This window comes from Cyclopterus lumpus, chromosome 19 (genome assembly GCF_009769545.1).
Source record: "Cyclopterus lumpus isolate fCycLum1 chromosome 19, fCycLum1.pri, whole genome shotgun sequence".
Classification (NCBI taxonomy): domain Eukaryota; kingdom Metazoa; phylum Chordata; class Actinopteri; order Perciformes; family Cyclopteridae; genus Cyclopterus; species Cyclopterus lumpus.
Window position 1 is genome coordinate 12,340,067 of NC_046984.1, and position 17,225 is coordinate 12,357,291.

The 17,225-nt window shown below is 46.3% G+C and overlaps 1 protein-coding gene across 3 annotated transcripts in view; it reads right to left on the minus strand.

Annotated features, from left to right (window-relative positions):
- Window positions 1-17,225, minus strand: part of LOC117748851 (zinc finger MIZ domain-containing protein 1-like) — a 105,274-nt gene that overhangs the window by 52,545 nt on the left and 35,504 nt on the right. Inside the window, exon 3 of one of the 3 annotated variants that reach the window (XM_034558954.1) lies at window positions 10,408-10,483. The exons of the other annotated variants lie outside the window; for them this stretch is intronic. The gene's annotated coding sequence lies outside the window, so the exon portion shown is untranslated. The remainder of the gene's footprint in view (window positions 1-10,407; window positions 10,484-17,225) is intronic. 3 annotated transcript variants of the gene reach the window in all.

Consider the following 17,225-nt stretch of genomic DNA (forward strand, 5'->3'; position numbering starts at 1 on the left):
TATTTACCTACAGAGGCAGGCTAGCAGCGTCTGCACGCTGTGCACAGCCCTTCCTTTGTAGGAGAGATGTGTCGGGATCAGATGAGAGAGGGCACCTTTGTGGATAGACATCTTTGTTCACACCCTGCCTGCCTGTCTGTCTTCCTTTGCTGCTCCTCACTCGGAAGGACAAACTCCAGCTATGGTTTTTTTTTTTCCAGTCTGAATAAAGATAATTAGACTTGCCCAGAGCAGCGTAACACGATACAGTACTGCGAGTTTTTTTCTACTAGTACTGAGTAGCTCAAATTTAGTAATTACTATTCACAGTAAGCTGGGATCAGACCACGCAACATTTATGTCTTTCCAGATGGTCACTATGCCAGATTAGGAGATTTAACCTGCTGTGACTTGACCGAGAGACGTGTCAGACTATGTTGAACTTGAACCCCCGACCAATCGGTAACTGCACGGCGTGCAAAAAAGGTCTTTGGGGGCGGACGCGGACTGGTGGGACCAGCGATGTCGTGAAACACAGTGCTAGTTGTTGAACGAGGTGAAATACATACTCGAGGAGGCACATGATTTCCACGTGGTATTTCTTTTTGGCTTGCCGGCCACCCCCATTGCACGAGCACGTAGCCGAGCTGAGAAACGCCCACAGATGTGTGGAGGACATCTCAGTGAGCTCAGCAAAGGTTGCTGCCGGTGAGGAAGGGGAGATTTACAACAGACGACTGCGGATATGAAATGTTGACGGAGGGGAAATAAGCCTTATGTCAATATGAAAACCACACGAGGGGTTGTGGGGTGGGTCACCTCATATCAGCGATTCCTTACGTAAACTCTGTACCACAACACTTGAGATAAAAGCCCTTAAGCGGGGCTATTTGGATGGCTTAGGTGAGACCACCTTCCTCAGAATGCCATCTTGTGTAAACTCCATTCCATTCTTTTTTTTTTTTTTTATCTTCCATACGGCCACAACACTAGTGGAGATAAATTGCTCTTCTATGGACAATTTGGCACAGGTTTGCACCCATCGAAGGTCATTACGGTGGCTGACAAAAGCTTTCATTTAATGAATGTGTGTAAAAGAGTTCAGCCTCTTCAGCGTGCGTGCGTGCGTTAAGTTGCCGTGTTTGAAGGAGCCTGGTTTTATTCCTTCTTGTAACACTCTAATGACTTTATTGTTTCATTCTTATCCAGCCTCCTGAAGGTATTACCATATAAGCACCTGTGTTATCAAAGGCCCGCAAACAATTTCCTGGATAATTTAACAAAGATGCGATTGTTGATTCGGTATGAGGTGTTGTGACTTATGGGGTGTGTGTGCGTGCGAGTGTGTTCATATTTTGAGATATCTATTTTCTCTGTGTGTTTGTCTGTTTGCGCATGTTTGGAGATATCTATTTTCTGTGTGGGTGTTTGTCAGCATTTTGGGATATCCATTTCGTGCTGTGCTGTGTGTGTGTGTGTGTGTGTGTGTGTGTGTGTGTGTGTGTGTGTGTGTGTGTGTGTGTGTGTGTGTGTGTGTGGAGCTTAAACCTGTCTGAACCTGGCTACAGCTGGCCACTTTGCAGCTCCAATTGTAGAGAAGAGCTGCCTTAAATGGAGGCTGTTTTGGTGAAGAGGGGCTGGACCGAATGTTCTGCATTACCATCATGCTTCATGCAATCTGTATCAAAACCCCGGGTGAGGCGAGCAAAAAGGGAACACTTGCATAACGTAGGAGCCTGATGTTACCCTGCAGAATTGGACCTCTCTACTCTTCTCCCCCCCCCCCCCCCCCCCCCCCCCCTCACCCACCTCGCTGGTCTCTCTTTTTTTCTGTCTTTGACGCTTTCTCTCTCCCTCTCTCTCCCTCTCTCTCTCTCTCTCTCCTTCCCTCTTAGTCACAGGGGTTGGATTGTTCTGCTGAGGCTTGGCAGAGGCCACGGATGGGAAAAGTGCAGGGGAGGCAGCTAACACTTCCTGCCTCCCTGAATCGGAGAGTTAACCTTCACCGAGGGCACAATGGCTTCGCGTTAGCAAAACCACCCGACATGCAGGCAGCCGGTCACCACCCACGTTCCCGTTAGCCGACCCCTTTTTGAGCGACTCCGTCCTCTCTCGGACTTCATGTCCAACCAAGGCTGCGCCGGAGATCTACACAATAGAGGAGCTTAATATGCTGTACAGTATATCTACAGATATAACTAAAAGAAAAGCTTTTATCCATATTTCCATATGTTATACCCAGAAGCTTAAGATCTTTCGTTGCACATTTAAGAGCTGGTATTCTTCCTCTAGCTATTGAGGTTGGCAGATTCAAAAATATTCAGGAGGAAAAAAGGCTGTTGGTCCTGTTTTCATCTGTACTGTACAAACTGATGTCAATTACAGTAATTACTATTACATGTGCAAGTATACATTTAACATTTCAATATTGTTAAAATGTTAATTTTTTGACATTGAGTGATCTAGTGTTCATTATTATTACTTGAACATGTATGTGCTGTACTCTGTATCTGGTTCATATCAATTTGTGGTGTCTTATAAGCCCATGTAAAGAGGGCATATTCATTTGAGAAGCTTAATAGATTAAGGCTTTTTTTTTTTAAACAAATGCGAGAAAATTCATTATCTGGTTTTGGCAAGGTTTTGCTATTTTCTGACATTTTACTTAATCGATGAGTCAATAATGAAACTAACTGTTGGTTGTAGCTTTATTTGTATACATGAGGCAATATTAAAAACCTCATCGCCATTATGAACCAACCCATTCTCTTTGGCAACTCTTCACATACAGATGCTCGGTCAGGACCCCTTGGACATGAACAACACATATGACAGCAGACAGACACAACCATAAACAAGCCAGGACAAACACACACACACACTCCACTGTACATTCACCACCGGGACAAACCTCCCAATACAACCACTAAAAAAAAACCATGCATGACATCACCCACCACCATAAAGGGGGAGATTCACGCTTGTGAATGGGATGCAGATAAGGAGGGAAACGGTATCTGGGCCAAAGAGATGACAAAGTGCAAGGCTGAATTTGCCAAAAAGGAGTCACTCCAGTAAAAGGAAAGGATGGCATGCAGTGGACGTGAATGGTTTCTCCATTGTTTTCACTGACAAAAACACAAGCATGAACACGGCGAGCCTCGGAGAAAGTAAAGCATTGATTTTGCACACTGCCCTCTCTACTGCAGAGGACTCCGATCAATACGCTCAAGCAATACTCTGCACAAGTTTAACGCTTTAGCTGGACAGAGGCAGACAAGTGCTTTGTCTGGAAATTATTCCCTTTTTTATTTTTTTTATTGCACCAGCACCACCTTTTGAAAGCAAACAGAAGCAACTAGATCTGTTTAAAGAGACAGCGCCGCGGAGCTCCACGGTTGGCGGAGGGATCGTCGCAGGGCAGGCAGATCACGCCGTGGTCATGGGTTCATCTAAATCAATGGCGGAAGTTACACGTGTTAGCCACTTTGTAGGGTCATCAGGAGAGGAAAGCGAGCGAGAGAGAGAAAGAGAGAGAGGGAGAGGGGGGGTCAGGAGAGAGGGTCATATTGCAAACCAGGAGTCGACCAGAGAGATGACCTCCAGCTAAGGTTGTGACCTTTGACACAGAGCGCTACGGAGGCTGGAGGAACAGACACTCTCCATAAACTGAATCGAGATAAGCATCAGATTCTTTGAAGTGGTGATTGAAAACTACACGGAGAAGGTGGTGCAGGTGATCCGATGCCTTCTGACATTGTGTGAGAGCAGACAGGAAAGCTGTGTATGACTCTGCTAATGAGGCAAGAACCGAGCATGAGGGGAATCTGAAAAACGGAGGAAAGAGAAATTATAATAATAAAAGAGCTTGTCCTCTTTTGCCTGCAAGACTTTCATTTCCTGACTGCCAACTTTCCCTTTTAAGGTTCCTCCAAAGTCAGCGAGAAAAACTCCCACGTCACCTGTAAAACATTAAAAAGCGTTGACCCAGAGATTTGAACACTCATTAAGCGTTTCAAAGTGGAGAATTCTTTGAGATCCCCTCTCTCAGATGTTTCCCTCCGTGTCGACCAAATGGTATATCAAGTTCAGGAAATTAGCCAGTTCCTGTTGGGGGAAGAGAGAGAGAGAGCCGAGAGAGGCCAGCGTCAGTGCTGCACAGTTTTTACTACAGCTCCTCTCAGGCCTCTATTACATCCTGAAGACAAAATAACACCAGCTCTACGCTTGTACGCTACTCTGAGAAACCGTTCCATTACAATCCGGGTGAATGCTGAAGAATCCAGCTCATTGAAATCCAATAACTACATTACGCACTTGTCTTCCCCATAGCAGGATATGTACACTTTCACAGCACAGTAAAATATCTCGGGAGGAGTGGATCAACATCTCAACACCTTACAAACATTCCTTCAGGTTAGTTTTGTGTGAATAATATGGCCATTAGATCTTTTAATATCCTCTAGATAAATTGCTGTGAACCCCTGAGACACGACTGCTGTCCACACATCAGGAACCAATCAAAGGTCCCTCCTGGTCATGGCTCTGCCAGGCTTGAAGCGGCAACATTTCCCCAGGGAAATAGAGAAAGGCCAAATAATCAAAGACACTTCGCCACTTCCTGCCCTTAATCGGTCCAGAGCATCTCAACAGGCCCAGTTCAGGGCCGGGATGAGGTTAAGACGGCTTTCCTCGCTTTAACCGAATTAAACGCGGGCAAGATTACGCTGTGGATGTCAGTACAAGTTGACCCAACGAGTGACAGCGCCACTGCCACCGTCACCAACCAGACCGGGTTTGGCATGTCACACAACTGTGACCCCTGTCACTCACAAAGCAGACACACACACGCAGTGCGGTTGTAGGTTGAAACCCTAAACCTGCTGTTTCCATTGCACTCTTCAAACAGACAACCGGCCCTGCAGCATGTGGCGTAAAAAGGGCTTTCTCATGCGTGGATAAGCCAGCGCGCACACAGACACAAAAACAAGTTAATGTGAGAAAATGTAAGTTGTTTACTGAATTTTTCCACAGAAAATCCTTTCAAAGTCAGAAGTCAGTACGCCGTGGGTAGAAAATTGGCCAAGTGGGCTCCTGAGCGGCTTGAATCTGCACACTGTCTTCTTAAACTCTATTGACCGGCAGCCGTCAAGGCAGACCCTGGCATGCTGCAACTGAAATTAGGTTAGGAGAAGTCATTTGTCTTTTGTGTGTGGTGGGAGAGGCGAGGGGGAAAACAAGAAGAAGAAAAAAGAAAAGAAAACGGTGGCTAAAGAAGCCAGATTGAGCAGGAAGGCAATAAAGGGGAAGGGGTTCATGCAGACTAACATCTGTGATATTTCTTCACTTCATACTCGTTCCCCCATCCCCCCCCTGCCTTGAGTGTGCCAAATGCTAAGGTGGGGCTTACAAAAACAGCAAAGAGCGAGGGTAATTTTTTAGTGAGCACAAGTGTTGTGCATGGCCATGTGGTCTTTTTTTTCGAGAGATAACTTTTCTTGGAAAATATCTCAAACATAAGTTGTGTTGCTGTGATCAGAGTCTGTCAAAAAAAAAAAGAGGTCGGAGAATGTCTTCATTATTGAATTAGCTAAACTGAGACATGGAAAGGAGAAAGTTGAACAAGTATAAAAAAGTTAGTCGTAGCCATCAATGACGAGCTCCCACATTCCCCACTGATATATGCACAATGTATATATACTGTGTATTGTTTCATAGCTAGCAATCGGTGGAAATTACACTTGGATCTTGCAAGCCATCCGTATTATTTAATACATTTTCCAACAGTGACACACATTACATAACATGCCATTACACTTGATATTTACAGATCATTATGTGGAGATTCTTCATTTAAAGCCTAGATCCTATTGTTTCAGTACAGCAATAATAAACCTAAGATGTTGTGGGGAAGAAAAAACCTGAAATGTCAGTAACTGTTTGCTGTTACTGTCTGGTTTCTTTACATTGTACTATCATATTTTACACGCAATATAGCTTATATCTGAATCTACAAGTCACAATCCGATAATTTGCAAATGTCCATGAATAGGCTAAATTTAGATTCAAAGTAGTCCATCAAAAAGTATTCCGTTTTGACTTAAATGCAATCTTATTAAATATATTTAATATGCATACATTTTTTGAATTAGAAAATGCAACGGCAAGTTAATACACATGTGCATATGCCTGGATGTGTCAACCAGGCATATGCAACAACAAGGCAAGGAGGCGGAGGGCTATCGGTGGCAATTGCTCATGGATAACCTGTAATTTTGGCTCTTCAGGGGACCTAACAGGCTAACTAGAGTATTGGGCTAACAGCCCATCCACGGCTGGCGGGGGGGAAGCCTCTCTTCAACGCACTGGTTCATTATCTCAGTCTCTTCCCAGGTACAGCACCACCACGAGCTGCCTCAGCTTCCTCAAACAGATACTTATAGCTTGTTGGGCTTGCCCCACTTCACCTCGGATACATATTACACTTACACACACACACACACACAGCCCCACACACACACACACACACACACACACACACACACACACACACACACACACACACACACACGCGGGCAGGAATGGAGAAACACAAAGCATCTCTGTGCTCTAATCAAATCACTTGCTTGTTTTCTTACAGTGGGGGTAACAAGAAGTGCAGGCTTTGCTAATAGGCAGCTAGCAGGGTGCCTGCAATTTTCATCAATGTGCACTCTCAATTTTTAAATTGAAATAAATGGAGAAGTGAAAACAGCTGTAGACCTATACATTTAACCACAGGGGTGGTTTAAAAAAAAAAATCAGAACATTTGAAGACATTTTAGGATGTGCAAATGTGTTGATTTGTAGGGCCGCAACCCAGCGACTGGTCTATAAATCGTACAAATAAGTGAAAACATGCTCATTAAAAATTCCCAGTGCCGGAGGTAAAGTCTTCCGTGTTTTGTAAATAAAAGATCAATTAAATTGCAGAACTTCACTTTTTAGAAACTGTGACCAACACTTTATGGCTAACGTTTGTTTCTGGATGCGGCCCCCCCCGACAGCCCCCCCCCCCCACCCCACCCCTCACAGCACTGGTCTGCGGAAAAACACTTTGCTGTTGCTGCCACCTTGTTCTCGTGTCAGGAAACATTGTTTGTCTGCTGGCTCAGATGGTGCCTCCTGTCTCCAAGATGAGACCACTCCTCCTTTTCCCTCCCTCTTAGCCCTTGAGCCCCCGCCCCCCCCCCCCCCCCCCCCCCCTCATGGTTGGGCCCACCCCAAAGGGGGGGTTGAATTTAATAAAGGCTCCCTCAGCCACATGCTAAAAAGGTATGCAAATGTGCAGGTCCTTCTGTTTTCTGATGTCGTCCCCCCCCCCCATCCAACTGACTGCTCTTCTCTCCAAGCCAAAGCAAAACACAGAGGGAGAGAGAGCGAGCGAGCGAGAGAGAGAGGGGTGGGTGTGTGTGAGAGAGAATTTGGGTGTTTGTTTTTCGGAGGAATGGATTATTTTGTTAGGACCGCTCTTGGGTATTTGATCTGAAAAGCTATTACGATGATTGCGATTAGAATTAATTACATTATGAGCTGTAGGAACTGAGAACGAGGTACTTGACGTGCTTCCTTGCAGAGACAAATCACTAACGCACACACACATCCAATAATTCCTTGAGAGCCAAAACATGAAATTAATATTGCCATAAAATCAGTAACCTCAGGACCATTGTTAATTGATAAAAATACTAAAAATTAAACAGCCGTATATATATATATATATATATATATATATATATATATATATATATATATGCTGTAAAAACTTAAACAATATTGACTTCTCCAGCTGACTCTGCAGCACCTCCTCCTCCCAGATATCAGTGATCCCTATCTAATACAAAGGGCCCAGCCTTTGCATGGCTACCATGATGACCCGTGTTCATGAGGAGGTGAGGGCTGATCATTTTGTTCCGATGTAGTGAGCCGTGACAGGCAGCAGTGCGGGAAGGCGGACGGGAAGGAGGAGGAGGGAGGAGGGGGAAAAGGGAGGAGAGGAAGGCCACAGAGGGACCCACCAGAAGCAGCAGAGAGCCAGGCCAGACTGAGGGGACCAGCCTTTCCTGCTGCTTCCTTCCCGTGCTCTTGGCCAGCTGAGCAATCAGGTCACCTCTCTTTCCCGTGTCGCTTCTGGTCAATTCTCTCTCTCTCCTCTCTCTCTCTCTCCTCTCTCTCTCTCTCTCCTCTCTCTCTCTATTATCATTCTCTCCCTCCTCTCCTCCCAGTGCCACAGCCTGCAGCTGTTGCGGCTGATGTCATTTTTTGATAGGATTCTGTCTGTGCCTGCTTGTTGGTTTCTGCCTCTCTGCCTAAACAAATGCAAACATGGCGAGGGGCTCATTTAAACAGGCGCACGCTGAGGATCTTTCATGCGGGACACACGGAGAGGAGGAGGAGTGATTTCAACGTTGCTCTTATGCAAACCCAAGATGATATGCAAAGTCTGGAGGTCTTCCTGGTCACATGATCAAAAGTTGTTTCCATAACTATGCAACAACGCAACAGCACACCAAGCAATACAGCCACTTAAAAAAAAAATCTGAGCTCCCCATTAATGCTAGCACGCTCCCAATGTTTGTTTTTGGCCTACACTTGCCAAGTCTAAAGGAAGGGAACAGGAAGTACACAAACATGCCCTTTTGACCTCCTACAACCACCATTCACAGAGTACAACTAGTTCTTCAAGCTAAATATAAGGTCATACTGTAAGCAGAGCTGAATCTATACCACGCTACAGTTACAAAACATTATCAGAAAAATCCACTGCAGAATTTAATACAGCGCGTGCTTCAAGCTATGAAGAGAGACGGAGAGAGAGAGTTGTGATGATGCTAGCTGACAGTTAATTCCCAGCTTTGAGAAGATTTACCCCAACATTGTCATGATGAAAACTCCCTTTCTACACATGTTGCAGGAGAGTTTGCTGGAGACTGATCAGATCCCGTCTTAGCTTGTTCAAAGACCAGGAATATTTACATCATTGGCTCAAATGGCATCCGAATGAGTGCATCAAACCCCCATCGAGGACAGAACGGGGCATGCCTGCAGATTTGGCACATTCTGGTCTCTATAAACAAAGATGAACATGATATTCAGAGTCTTTTTCCACAGTAATATATCTTAAAATGAGCAATCTCACAAGATTGAACAGATTCTGGAAGCAACAATCTGTTGAAACTGAGAAAGAGATAAATAAAGACGGTATGAATGTGTAGCAATGAGACACAACTGTTGTCCTGACCTTGAGATAACTGCCACTTATGAAAATCTGTTTTGGTATGAGAGACAACGATTATAGCCCATTTCTAGGCCAGCACATAATCAGTGTCCAAGTTCCAAATCAATGACCTACTTCCAAGCACATACACATATCCACTGCACATACGCTGCGAGGCAAACTCTCTTTCAACAGCTTAATGTGGAGAGATCCCGAAATCAAAATCGCGCCGACACTTTGTTTGGATCTGACGATTTATCCGGGTGTAGATGTTTTTTTCGAAAAACACAAATGAGGGCAGCATGATTTCATAACAGCAGGCAGAGCAACGGAGGCCCCGCCGCAGAGCTGCCCGCGTTATTTTGACACGGGCTGGCAGCGAGGGGGGGGGGCGGGCAGCGGGGTCACGGGCGCCAGCGCTTTACTAGTGAGAGTAGATCCGATCTGACCCGGATAAAGTGGAGAAACAGTCGGCACCGACTTCCACAGCCTCCACGCGCTGTGAAGAAATGTGAGCGGCGGCTTGGTCGGCGAGGTCAGGACTGCACAGAGCGCAGACCCAGCATGCCGACTCTTAATGCAGGGTGGGCTATTTACAGAAACACGCCACCCCATCGCCTCCTGTGCTCACCCCCCCACCCCAACCCATTGCCTCCTGTGCTCCCCCCACCCCCCGACTTGCCACTACAACCCCCTCGAGCAGATTCCCCACCACACAGCTCCATGTTCCACGCAGTCATGCAGACAGATGGGAGAGAGGCTTTTCTGAGCATCCAGCTCTGTCTCTCTCTTAGCGGGTAAAATACCTTCTCCCCTCGACGCGACCTCCTGACTTTATTCTTTAAATGAGAGAGAGTTTGACCCCTGGGTGTAAACATTCAAGATGAGAGGGAGAAGACAGAGGCTAAATGTGCTGCTGCCCATACGTACACTTGCTGCTGTCATGTGGAACCGCCCCAGACAGGCTGCAGGCTGATGACAAAGACAGACCGGCAGACATGATTTAATGAATGGAGGACACTGGAGTACATGTGCATTCATTTCCTGATGTGAGGCTTTACAACTTTAAGAAGGTCGGCTGCCCCAGATGAAGGAAAAAAAAAAAAAGATTTTCCCCCACACTAAAAGGATAGATTTGCATTTTGTCAACTCGATCTCCAAACATTACCCACATGTCCGTATGCAACCTGAATGCTGTGCTCGTGCCGTCTCTGAATCTCCATTTGAAGTGACCACAGTTCTCTTTTCCTGAAAGAAACACACACAAAAGTCCAGCAGAAGCTAATATGAGGCTTCAGCAGTCTGAGTAAGGCAAAGCAAGTCTTCTTCGTTCAATATTCCCCCTTTGCGTTTCCCCAGAGTGTTTCCTTGCTGAGCTGCTGCACAGGGACAATAAAACAAAAGGAATGTAACTGGCTTTGGACGATACCCACTTGATTTGTCAGGAGGCTGCAAACGTATAATTTCATAGCCATGCAGACAGATATTGTTGTATTTTGATATTAACCTCACACAGAACTACATTTTGGTGAAGAAATAATGCCTATGAATGTTGACAGTAAGGTCCGTATATTATCCAGAGTAACCCTGACACGCTTTCTGTAAAGATATCTTCTGTAACATATTATTTTTTTGTGCTATGAACACCAATAATTCCATTCACCTCGAAGGCGACTAGAGGTTAGTGAGTAGATATGTTTTAGTGGGTGAACCAACCCTTTAAAAACTATTTCATGTCTTTCTTCTCACTTCTCAGAAAGGCATGACAGTTATTAGATGAATTCTGTGAGGTGAAAACATCCACATAATTGCAGGTATGTGATTTACCTTGGCCTGCTGAACCATCAAAAAGAAGCCTAAGGCCGTTACATATTTTGACGCACTCTTCCGTCTGTGTGTGTGTGGCGTTTGGCCGGCTGTTTCTCTGGGGGAGCATTGATTCAGCGTAATGACTTGTGTATAGAAAAGGCCCTTTCCACAATGGAGAGCCTTGTCTTGCCATACTTGTTATCCGGTTTAGATAACACAGGTGCAGAATATGAACACACCAGCGAGGAGACTAATCCTTGACCCTTTTCTCCATAAAAAAAAGGTACATAAGGCATCGTCACAGAATCGCATCAAAAAAAACATTATACTGAACTAATATATATACACAAAGCAATTAGTGGAACTGGTTGGGGAATGTGGTGATGGTCTTCTATGAGTGAAAAGGCAGACAACTGTTCAACACAACTTAAAACACTCCAGACTAAATGAATGACTTCCCTTTCTCTGAGCTGTGCAGGTCTCCAGCAAGGTTAAATGGGTATATCCTGCTGACCCTGTTGTCGCAGTCCAACCATAAACATGACCCGTTTTGGTTCTTGCACACTGCTGCGGAGCAGAGGGAGCAACTCAAGGAGCAAAAGGTTCAAGTTGAAAGCAAGGGGGGGGGGGGGGGGGGGCGGGCGGGCGGCAAAAGGCTGTGTTTTCCAGAATTCGGTCCAAATTGTTAGGAATGAGGGGGAACTAGAGTAAAGCAAAAACATTTGAAATATGTACAGTATGCATGTATGTATTTGTAAATAATAAGCAAAGACGTGCAGAGAAATCTTCTGGAAACAAGACAACAGCATTAAGAGCCACTGTCCTGCTCAGAGCATTGTCGTTTGATAAAGACCTCAAAGCTGTGTTTCTGGTGAAAAAGCAGAACAAATGGGGATTACAATATTTGAGGAAGTAGAGCCTTTCAGTTGACCTACATCCCCCCACCGGGACTCCAAATTATAATCCCAGCATACATGCTCAGCTATTGAATTTTTAGATTCTGTATCAGCACCATGAAATGTGTTAGATGGCAACTAAATGGGGGGGGGGGGGGGGAGTAGATTAGTAGCAAGAGATACTGAGAGCTCTGAACGCATCTGGAGCTTGAAATGTGGGTTCACGGCTCATGATTTTTGTTTATTTAATTGTATTCCAACTTGACAGCTTTAGATCCAAACATTTGTGTTTACAGTTTTTAAATTAACTCTAAGACTACGGCACAGAGCTAAAACACGGTGAAGAATCCACAAAGCTGTGATCTTTAAAAAAGCCTGAGACACATTAAATCATTCTTTATCATTTAGCAGCAGCCTCTAAGGTTTTGATTAGAGTATTCAATGAACCTGCACTTTAACACTCCAAATCAATTATTAGAACCAGTACGCGCACGCACACTTTTGAACTGGTTAAATCGAATAATGATTTAATGCATGGCCATCCTCTGGCAAAGTCCAGCGCAATAATCATACTCGTGCACAAGCAACATCCATTAATGGCTTAAGTGATGGTGGCGTAATCGCTTAAAATATGCTTTTCAGTGTGCTAAATGCATAAGAAGTGGATTCTAGGGTTGTAGTTGGAGCTTTAACCCGCATTAATGTATTGTAAATATGTTTCCGGATGACTGAGAAGATTACAAAAAAAAGGAGAAGTACAAAATAAAGTCTCACTTCCTTCTGTTTTTCTTCTCTATTCTAAGTCAGGAGTTGGAAGCAGATTCACACATTTATTCCATCTACAACGGCAACATGTTGATGAATAATCAAATAAAGGCCACTTAAAAATGTGCGCGTGACAACGATCGTTGCAGGTTTGACCTTGTAAACAATTTTAATTAATATTTACTTTCTATTTTTTATTCAACCCTTACTTAATGAGGCCTACGTGAGATTACACTTTTTTTTCCCCTTCATCTCGTAATAGTTACAGATTACTACCAGTAAATCACATCATATATTAGGTTATTTGTTTCAATACAACCTCCTGTGTGTGTGAGAGAGAGAGAGAGAGAGAGAGAGAGAGAGAGAGAAAGAAAGGGAGAGTGAAAGAGAGGGAGGGAGGACGAGAAGAGAACAGAGGGGGAGAGAAGAAGAGAAGAGAGAGAGAAAGGGCGAGAGAGTGTATGTATGTTTACGTGGCCTCAGGAAATGCCAGGACAGACACGCGGCGTCTCCCGCGCTTCAGGCCCATGTGACTTCAATACACAGGCCAGATTGTTTGCATGTTTTGCTCGGGGGCCGCGATAACAACATTTGCTCAGAGAGAAAATCCCAGAGCCGAACTCCGCCAGTGGAGGTGTGGTCCGGCTCGGCTGCTAATCTCTCATTAAACTTTTTGAGCGATCAGCCATCCTGCTAATTTGCATGATGACTCTTGCGTTTGTGTCCCCGCAGCGATCCAGCGCAACTAGCCTCCGTTGGCTTCCTGCGCTCATCACATTAGCATAATGCAGATGCAACCAGAGTCAGTAACCTTGCTGTTGCTAAACACTATCTACAGAAAATACACACCAAAGCCGTGAGCGCTGCAGTGCTCGACACTTTACCAACCTACTTTCCTACTGCTTTACGCCTCGATGTATAGCAACGCTGCGTATTATTATTCCAAAAAAATAAGAAAGGGAAACATATCAAGCCTCACTCTTTACTCACTCTTTCAACTCGTTGGCCATGTACTTCAACACGTTTTCAGATAAAGACAAATAACGTGCCTGAAACTGACAGAAACGCGCACTTCTCCTCAATAAGAGAACAGATTATTTCCTGTGGATTATCATTAGACAGTCAGGATCACGATGAGGCAAAAATACGGCACTGTTCCCCCATTTCTTTACCAACAGGAACACATTTCCCATCCCTCAAAGAGCTCTCCGGTCTCGTATAAGGTTCCGAATCGTGATCATTATAAAACTCAGCCTTTCCCAAGAGCTCTAGAAGCTAAACAGTGGTGGCAGAGATGTAAATATTGTGAGGAAAGGCTCTAATCTTTTACCTCTTCATTTCCTCGTACAATAAATATTTGAGCAAATCTCATTACCATAGGTTCAAGCATGTCAGTTTGAGACACAATGTTCCAGATTGCGCAGAATGAGAGACAAGGTAAAAAAAAATGGTGTAAGATCCGAGGTGATGAATTTGAGATCGGGAAAAAAGAAAAACCTGGATGCTGCCATAGAACGCTTGCACCCATCGTTCCCTTTGTGTTTGTACCTGGCACGAAGAGAGAGCCGTCTGGCTGGACTTTTGTGCATTTTCTGCTTTGATAGTCTCACATCCCTATTAATCTCTCACAAAGACGCCATTATAGATATCATTAAATGTGGTGTCCAGCAAAACGTGCGAGCAGCCAGTCTGAATAATTAATTCCTTCTGTTCGTGCTGCGGGGACTCTTCTGATCACAGCTCAACCCGGTAACACGCTCTGTTGTGATTGGCTAAAGCAAGGTCAGTATCTTAGGAGACCTCGCTCTAATATCCAGCAGCAATTAGTGGCTGCTGTGCGGATGTTGCACATGTTATTATGTGATAGGGGAGCGAGGGTGACCGCAGGTAGAGATTTAACGCCGTGTCTCTGAATGCTGTCGCTAAGCAAAAAGGGCTTATTGAAAAAGCACAAAGACAAGTGGATAGTCTGTGGAGAACATGTGGCTAAACAGAAGAAGAAGAAAAACACTTAACAAAACGAAGCATAAAAGAAAAAAGCACTGAAAGAGCATCCAGTTCCATCATTATCATTATTTCTTACACATATTGAAATTTCAAAACCAAAGTCTCCTCATTCATTTCAACAAGACTAATGCATTGACACAATAATAATGTGACATTTCATGTACTTTATGCAATCGTGCCACGCCACCCACTTTGGGAACCATTGCCATACAGCATTGTTCGGCGTTTTGGCATCTGACAGGCTCACAAATATGTAGATACTGCACTGTTTTGAGTTTCATTGCCCCTTATTGCGGCTGTGTTTGCTGGGAAGCCAGTGAGGGATCATTAGTGAAGGGGGGAGGGGGGGGGGGGGGGGGGGGGGGGGGGGGGGGGGGGGGGGGAGGGGGGGGGGGGGGGGGGGGGGGGGGGGGGGGGGGGGGGGGGGGGGGGGGGGGGGGGGGGGGGGGGGGGGGGGGGGGGGGGGGGGGGGGGGGGGGGGGGGGGGGGGGGGGGGGGGGGGGGGGGGGGGGGGGGGGGGGGGGGGGGGGGGGGGGGGGGGGGGGGGGGGGGGGGGGGGGGGGGGGGGGGGGGGGGGGGGGGGGGGGGGGGGGGGGGGGGGGGGGGGGGGGGGGGGGGGGGGGGGGGGGGGGGGGGGGGGGGGGGGGGGGGGGGGGGGGGGGGGGGGGGGGGGGGGGGGGGGGGGGGGGGGGGGGGGGGGGGGGGGGGGGGGGGGGGGGGGGGGGGGGGGGGGGGGGGAGGGGGACTGTGTGGCGTGTGAGGGGAAATGCGGGCGCATGTCGGGGGAGGAAAACAAGCCACTAGCGAGCCCACTGTAGCAGTCCACATCCTCCACAGGGAGGTAGAGGAGGGAGGGAAACTGACCGTTCCCGCTGGAATGACCATCAAGGGAACAATGCAGTAAAACACACAGTCATGAGAAAGGACCACTGTCTCCATCAAAAACACAGAGGCAACAAGGGAGTTAAACAGAAAGTTCCAGTAAAACGTCTGCGAGATGGACACTGAACAAGCTCCGTATGAGTCAGTCCATTGTGAGGCTCCCAGCGCACGAGTCGACTCCCCAGTGAATCGAGGCAGTCAGCTGCCCTCCACCACCTCAAGGCCGCGGGGGCCAGTCTAGCACAGGGCCGCGGTCATGTGACCAGCGGTCTCTCGCACAACCGCCGGGTACTGTACTGGGAACGGAGCCATAGACAGCGAGCGCTCAGATAGGAGTCTCTCAGGGAACAACTGTGAATCCTGTTTGAACACGTTCAGATAATATACTGCCTTGATATAGGGACAGAGGTAGCAGGTGTTTGTAAATCCATAGATGACTGCGACTTGAGATTTACAGTCTGCTGGCAGGAGGGTGCAGTGACATCAATACTGCAGCGGGAGTTTGTCTGAGGCCTCGCTGAGGACACCGAAATACCCCCCCCCCCCCCCTTCCACTGACAGTGATACACGCGCAGCTGTCTAAATATTGCTTCTCCCTTCTTCTGCTCTTCATCTCGCCATTCCTCGGCTCCTCTCTCGCCTTTTCTGTCCCTGCGCAAGCTTGTGGCCGCCGAGCGGGATGAGTTTAGGAGAGACAACTGTTCCACCGCCACCGCCGGGGATGCCCACATTTGGTGCTGCGTTGTCAGGTCTGGGCCGGGAATAACTCACCTTCTGCAGTCCAGCTCAGAGCTATAAGCAGCCGCACACCTGTGGTACCAATTATCCTATAGCTAACCACAATTAGATTACTCCAAACGCGCAATCATATTTTCGAAAAGAAGCACCAGCAGCCAGCGGTACCTTTTTTGTTTGTTTGTTTGTCATCATTGAATCACTGTACGCAATTAGGCTTTTAATGCAATTCATACAAGAAGCAAGAACAAGGCTAATCTCATGAAAAGGACAAACGGAGCCATTAAAAGTCCTCTGCTCTTTACTTCATTATTGGCTCAGCTTGCTCTCCTTATGCAAAGAGTCCCCAGGTGCATGAATGTTTCATGGCCACCCTGCTGCCTGCTTCCCTCCTCAGATTCAGATTCTCCCTCCTCTCAGAGGAAGCTCAAACTCCGCTGTCAATTGCACTCCCTTACACTCTGCTACCGTCATCCTCAGCCATTAGTGGAGAGGGGGGGGGGGGGGGTGCGGTACATAAAACAGATGTTTTGCCCTGATGACTTAATCATCCCCTTCACTGGGATTAGCATCAGTATCATCATCCTCATCATCGCCTTTGATCCCAAAAATTGCCAAACAAGTCTCGAATTGATGACTATCTGCCACGAATCTGCCGTGAATTCCTGAGCTTTCAAAAAGATCAGACTCCATTGTATGAGATACACACACATTATACATATATATATATATATATATATATATATATATATATAGAGCCACAGAGCTTGAAGAGATACATTGGGAAAATCAGTTTCATATCAAAGCCTTGAAAATTAATTTCACAGTTTTTAAGGTTACAAATTGTTGCATACCATATCTGTAAACATTAAAGCATCTGTTTTTCATAAACTGAG